Here is a 7500-nt window from a genome sequence, read left to right on the forward strand (position 1 = left end):
AGTGCTTACGGTTTCCATCAACAGATACCACAAGCATGTCTGGGCTGCACGCGGGACAGTCAAAATGGTCCTCCTGGCATATTTTGTCTACTACAAATCGGACAGCCTCCCACTCCAAGAAACTTGTCCAGAAGCTGTCTGCTGTGATGTTTCCGCTCTGTTTCAAAAGAGTGCCGTAAAAGAGAACAAAAGAGAACAGAAAGACAGATCAAACTAGAGATGCAATTTCCAGAAATTTAATGCATGTGAAGCAAGAAAAAATGTGATGTGCCAATAAAAGTCAGTTTAGAATCAAAGTTTCCCACTTTGAGACATTTGCACAGTAACCATAGTCTTTAGTCATAGTAGCCAAATGAGTGAACGAGATAATAGGGCAAGTACAGGTAGCACCTGTACTTACATGCTTACATTAATTAATGTTATGATTATGCTGTAAATTGTCATTGGTAACAACTGTGAGTATATCACATTAAAATGGCTACTGTAAAGTTAGGGCTATACAGGAGAGAGAGAGAGAGAGAGAGTTGTGGAACTTTTAGTTCAGCCTAATGGATAATACTGTGCATCGAGAAGTTAAAACATTAAATGAAGGCAGGAAAGAAAAGGGTTGCACTGAAATCACACACCTTGGTGGACTGATTATTGTCAGTCCACCAAGGTGTGTGATGAGTAAGAGTTGGATGTGATCCGACTAGGCACAGGTGTTACTAATGGCATTAATGAAGCCACTGTTCAATTGCAGGAAAGCAGAGGATCAGGTACATTAATCAATGATCAGGTGAGACAAATGTAATTAAGTTTTAATATGAATTTAACTGCATGATCCACTAAATACTAAAATCCACACAAACGAAAGCTCACCGGCTACTTCCTCCTTGTTTGAAACAAGCTTTTAGTACTGCGTCACTTTTCCATGTCCATTTCCATGTCTCCACACGTCCTCACACACTGCTCACCATCCTCAGAGTGCCTTCTCCAACTCCTCTGATCACTAAATCAACTTCACCTGGTGCAATCAATCAGCTCCCCTGGGCTGCGAGTCACACCCAGACCTGAAGCACCCAGAGAGGGTGTGGCCTGCAGCTCAGCTCAACACTGAGTTCAATGGGCTCTGTGCACAGCTCCACTACTCCTGAACTTAACTTGTTTTTTCAGTGCAAACGACATGACTGACGACACAACATAAGTTTATGGTTGTTTTTAAAGGGTCTAAATTAACACAACTTTTTTTCCTAAACATTGTAAATGTTCATATGTACTTTCTATCAGCATCATCATCCCCTCATAGTACTATTTCTTGAGTTACACAGTTATTACCACAAATACTTACACGGCCGAAGCGAACAGTACGACGATCCAGCATCCTTAGAAAGGCTTGGAAAGAAATCCCCGGTGCTGCCATCTTCAGCTCCTCAAAAGAAAAAAGGACATCCATCGCGTAGACAGTGGCACAGTGAGAGGTGGCAGGCCAGTAGTCATTCCGGAGGAAATCATCCACTCCAGGACTCCATGTGGCCTCACATGCCTCGCATTTGATCTGAGGCAGTCTGATATCATATCATCCTGGAAAAATAAGGAAATATATACTCACAGATAATCCTGACAGATGCAACCTGTGTCATTCTGACAACCGATATGGCAACCTTTGACTAAGGATGGATCAGGAGAACATTTCTACAAACATTTTGTAAGGAGGCACTCTATTGAAAGTCACACTTTTGTTCATTGTTTTCCTTCACATAAGTGGGCCCAGCCAGTCTAATCAACACAAAACCTATGGAAGCCTCTGGATTTCCAGCCTTGATAAAGAAAATTTCTGAATGTGTTTCAGAGTGTAACATGTATGAATGTATCATAATCATGATTCATATATTTGCATACTTGTGACAGAGAGTGAGAGGGAGTAGATATGGAGTGTGATAGCTTTAAGTGAAATTCTGCAGCCACTTCTACGAAAGTGACCCCCACCCCACCCATAAAGTTCTTCTTACCATTCATTGTAACCACAACTATGAATCGGCCCATGATGACACTGGACGATCCTCGAGAACAGCTGCATATCGCTGGCATATCTAAAGGTATAAGACGCTCTTGAAAAAAAAAACAAAAACATATGGATGAGAATTAAAGAATAATATATTTATTTACTGGCAGCTATTTTTTAAACCAGATGTACTGGACGGCTACCGGATTTAATTTTCCAGGTGATAAATTAAGTCTGTTCATTTCAAAAACTACAACTTACCACACTGGGTCAGAACCCTCTCCACAACACATGTCGTTGGAGGCAGTGGATTAAAAAATGCATCTGTCATTGAATCCCTGCTATGGAAAACCTGAAGACGATGGACCCTGGCATCACACTTCTCACAGAGGAATGGGTGTGGTCGGCAGTCACAACAGCAGATGACGGCTGGACTGTTCTCACAATGCTGGCAGGTCTGATTTGCCACATGTTGACGAGCCACCATAGTGTTGACCAGCCGGGGTCTCTCTTTGGCCCACCACCCAGATGTGAGGCTCTTTCGTGTCAGCCAGTCTGTTGAGGCTTGAGCTTGAGGTGGTGTTTCAGCCTCACATATGTCCTCAACACCCAGTGAGCATTTAAACTCTTGAAGGAAGGACTCTGTTTAAACAACGCACAAAACTGAAAAATAATAGGCTAGTTCATTATAACAACAGAGAATGGCATTAAACAATAGCCATTTCGTAATCAGTGAATATACTGTTTTGAACCAGTGCTGTTTAAGTAAAGAACACACCCGCAGTCACAGATGCAAAGTTGCTGGTCACTTCCCCACTGGTTTCTGCTGGAGCTCTTCCATGACAGACACCAACCCTCTGACCGCTGCGACTAGGACCTGCCAAAGCAAAAAAGCTGTTGCTCTCTACACTCAATGACACAAACTTTATCTGATGCTAGGCACACGCTGTTATGACAGCAAGAGAGAGAGAGATATATATAACAACACAATAATGATAACAAGACAATAAACAGGACAAAATATGGCTCTTAAAAGTGCCTTTTTTGTGTGATAGGATTTAAAATAGGAGGATAGGATGTTGTCGATAGGAAAGGGATAAGGGACCTGCAGAGAAAGAGAAGAACAAATCAAAATAGAATAGATCACCAAACTACATATTACAATACAATATACATAGTTAATTAACTGCAGCTCTTGTTTATTCATGCAATACAATATAATAAAACATGAATGACAATTAGAATAACATGATCAGGATACTTGTATACACTAGCCTTGCCAGAATTAAAAACATTTAACTTCAAGTAGTAACTACCTAGTAACGCTACATTTCATATTAGTGCAACCTCGTTGTATTATGTCAGTCTTTTTCAATATTATTTAGTGTAAATTAACAAATACGAGAACATGTTTGTTTGTTTTTGCCAATAACTTTTTATATATAATTCTTTTATATAATTCTTCTATCAAAAACCTATGCAATCTTCAGCACAAAACTGTCCGTCTTCACACTCTACCCGCCCCCTCGCTCATCATCCAATCACATACCTGCCTTAAACCCATACACATTCAATGCATCAGACAGTCAATAAACACAGAGAACACGTACAGATACAACATTAAGCAGGGTCGCTACAATATTCCGACTTTATTTTGACTTTATTCTCGTAATATATTCCGACTTTATTTCGACTTTATTCTTGTAATAAAAAAAAAATTAAAAAAAATCTTAATGTGGCCCTAATACTCCGTCTTAGTTTTGAGAGTATGTAGAATTAAAACTATAATTTGTATGAGTAAATTAAAAACAACGCACAAATTTATTTTTGGATCTTTAATTGTAATTCCTGTTTACACAGGAAGTAGTAAGTCATTTGATGGATGCCGTTTGGACTGCATGGTGAGTTCTCTTCAGAATTTTCTTAGTCATCATACCCTGTAAAATATCAACCAAAATGGCTTAACCTAGGGTCTACTGTATCGTGGACGATACAAAAGCACTCTGTTTACTAATTGGATTATAGCTGCGCAGTGCTGTGTGCCAGAGACTTACTTTAAAAAGCGGCTGAAAGATGACGACTGCGCCGTTTCAAAGCGGGGCCTGACATGATCGTAGCCCTTCCAGATGCTTTGTAATCCAGCCTTGAACTTCAGTGACTTTTTGGAGTCCTTGCCCTTTAAATCCTTTAAATCCCTCATGATACTGAACGTTTTTTATGATTATTTATCCATTTTCCGCGCTGAAAACGGTCATTGTTGTCCTTAGCTTCGCTGTTACTACGATCCCCATAATGCTTTGTGTGTCTGTCGACCAATCAGAGTGGCCATGTGGGTCATGTCACATGTAAAGGTCTGTAAAGGTCCAGGTCTCCAAATTCTCTGTGAACTGTGTGACAACTCGCTAGATCACCGCGATCTGTGTCTCTACTCTGTTCACTGGACTGCTGAGACACTCAAAGTAAGAATAGAAGAGAGTTTATCAAGTAAATAATGTGCAGATTGAGATTTGTGCAGTTAGATGACATGGATAGACGTGTGCCCAGGACATATGGATTATATCATGGATATGTAGAAGCTAGTCGTTTAGAGCTACATCGTGTTTGCTTCGCGGATCGGCCGACGACAGGCAGCCATGTTTGACCTACTTCTGACGGAGCGACTGCGTGTGTGTAACTGCGTCACAGAGATCGATAATGGCGTCTTCATCACTGTGAATTTCCATGGAAAAAAAACACTTGAAATGATTCTTCAAAGTGATGATGAAGAGGAGAAGAAGAAGTGAAGGGCAGAAAACTACCATCTGACAGATGAGTGAAGCTTTTCAAGACGGATTTGATCCAGCTGAAGAGTAAGTGACCTGTATTTATTTACAGTATGTATGATATGAATGACATGAATATGAAAAAAATGAATATATGTACATGGGTAGTTCTTTACTTATTTGTATATTTGGTGCTTATTTGTGCAGATATCTAATAGAAAAAAGACATGCAGACACAAATGCATATAAAGGTGTTTTTCACAGCTGTGTGGTGGCTGGTGAGGGCAGTTATTTCAGTGAGGGGCAGTTATTTACACTGAGGGGCAGTGATTCTCAGTGAGGGCAGTAACTTACAGAGGGGGGCAGTTATTCTGAGGGACAGTAAGAAACTGTGTGAGCACAGGATCTTTTGTGGTGTTTGTGTGTGTGGTTCTCAGAGTAGATAACTGCATGAACACAAGATGTTTTACTTTATGAATGAGCTCTTTGCATACAGCACACAGCAGACAGAGTGTGTAGAACAGGTCTGCAGGTTTCAGTGATATGACAAGTGAATAGAAAAACACTGATTTGGTATATGTGATCTCATGTTTCTTTCTTTCTTTTATTTGTTTTACAGTGGTGAAGAGCCTGACACCTCTGTGAAGAGCCTGACACTTCTGCTGCAGCAGCTGCCCATCCCCCCCTGTCCCCTGTCTCACAGAGTCCTCATGAAGGAGCTGTCCAGCTGTCCAGCAGTGCTGATGCAGCTCTGGTTCCTTCTGTCAGGACACACAGGGACAACATATCCGTGTCAATCTCTGCTCAGACTGACAAAATCAGGTGACTTTTGTATAGAAACAAGACTTCCATACACTGCAGGCTGATGAAGCAGGCCAGTGAGTCTCCCCACTGGAAGTGTGAGGAGTCTGATGTGTCCCTCTGTCTCATTGACAGGAACTGTCTTCAGGCATGGCCTCCATGATTTTTATGGACACAAAAGCGAAAGTACTTATTTTGTAAATATGTGAATAGTTTTGGTTGTATAATGACTAGAGACTTTTGTTTTTTTTCCTCCGATTACCAGGACCTGACAGAACAATATTCTAATGTCAAAAACCTTGTATCGGTACTTTCTCTGATGTTTTGAATAAAATTCAGTGAAATTAAATTTCCACCTGGATTTTTCTTTTGTTTTTATGGTCAAATAACTATTTGTACATTAATGTGACACCACTGCAGCTTATATATTATGATAGCTTAGGTTGTCCTGAAAAAAAGGTGTTAAAATCTTTATTGTGCATGTTTTACAAGCATTTTTACACTAAAAGACCAGGCGCATTTAAAGGCCAAAAAATAGGCTTAGACCCCAGAGGGTGATAACCAAACAAGCTTATGATGAGTAGCCCTTATGTCTGTCAAGTTTTGTTGACTTCAATCACAAAATTTTACTGTTTTTTCTTTTACTGAAACTCGTGGTGTTTTTTTTGTTTTTTTTTACCATTTAGGTTCTTAAATGCAGAAGGTGGGTGTTTTAACCTTTATATACTCACTGGCCATTTATTAGGTACACCTTGCTAGAATTGGGTTGGACCCCTTAATTCTTTGTGCCATAGATTCAACAAAGTGTTGGAAACGTTCCATTTTGGTCCATATTGACACCATAGCATCACACAGTTGCTGCCATAGACATATCTACATAGACGCCGCATTGAGTGCTGAATCATACGTCGACGTCGCCGCCATATTGGATGTGGCAAGAGCGAACGGAGAATATGCCTTATTCATTCATGCAGAGTGGCAACACACGGAAAAAAGCTGTGCAAGACCATTCTTTTCCAAGGTTTTTAGCTTACAAACACACACACACACACACACACACACAGAGACTGTAGTTGTATAGTTGTATAGATATATGTATGTATATATGTTAGGGGTGGAACAGATCAAAAACACAGACACACACACACACACACACACACACACACACACACACACACACAAACATTCAAAGTTACTGTCAAAGTTACTGTACTTGTCTGTCTGTAATTATCACCATAGTGATGTAATGTAATAATAATGATCATAGTAATGATAATGGTAATAATATTAAAAACTTCAAACTTATACAATGCTGTACTATGTATATACTATACATATATTAGATCATTATACACTGTACAGTATAATACACAACTACACTCTGTAGTCTGGCTCAATGTCCCGCCTACAGCAGCACATCTGATTGGTTAGAAGTCATGATCAATCAGCAGACACACTGTGTGACAGACGGGGTGAGACAGAGCTGCAGCGGTGAGCAGAGAGGAGCTGTGTACAAGTTAAGACAGCTGATATCACCAAAGTTTCAATCAACATCACAGTTTGATGATCTGTTTCTATGGTGATAGCAGAGTTACATCAGTGAAAAAAGTTACGGTCTGGATTTCACTCAAGGTGATGTGACGACTTTTAAATCAGTCGCTCTTCACAGAGATGCGCTGCACACAGCAGCGTCTGTCCTCTTTTCACTGCAACTCTGCATTGAGATTTCAGGTTTTATAACTTATACAAAACTAACAGTGACAGTAAAACTATGATGCTCACATGTGGTCCGCAGATCACATGCTGCTGAACCGTAGAGGGCGATCCGTAAGGGACACGAGTCAACAGCGATCCGTTGCAGCCCTAATATATGTTCATCTATGCCCCCCCCATACAGATATATGTATGTATATATGTTCATCAATCAGTGAATATTAAAATGATTAATCAAAA

At 40.1% G+C, this 7500-nt stretch overlaps 1 pseudogene; it reads right to left on the minus strand.

Moving 5' to 3' along the window:
• LOC146304450 (uncharacterized) overlaps positions 1–2471 on the minus strand; it is a 2969-nt pseudogene extending 498 nt beyond the window's left edge.
• Between the last annotated feature and the right edge of the window lie 5029 nt (positions 2472–7500).

Source organism: Lutjanus erythropterus, chromosome 24 (genome assembly GCF_056507025.1).
Source record: "Lutjanus erythropterus isolate fLutEry1 chromosome 24, fLutEry1.hap2, whole genome shotgun sequence".
Taxonomy (NCBI): Eukaryota; Metazoa; Chordata; class Actinopteri; order Lutjaniformes; family Lutjanidae; genus Lutjanus; species Lutjanus erythropterus.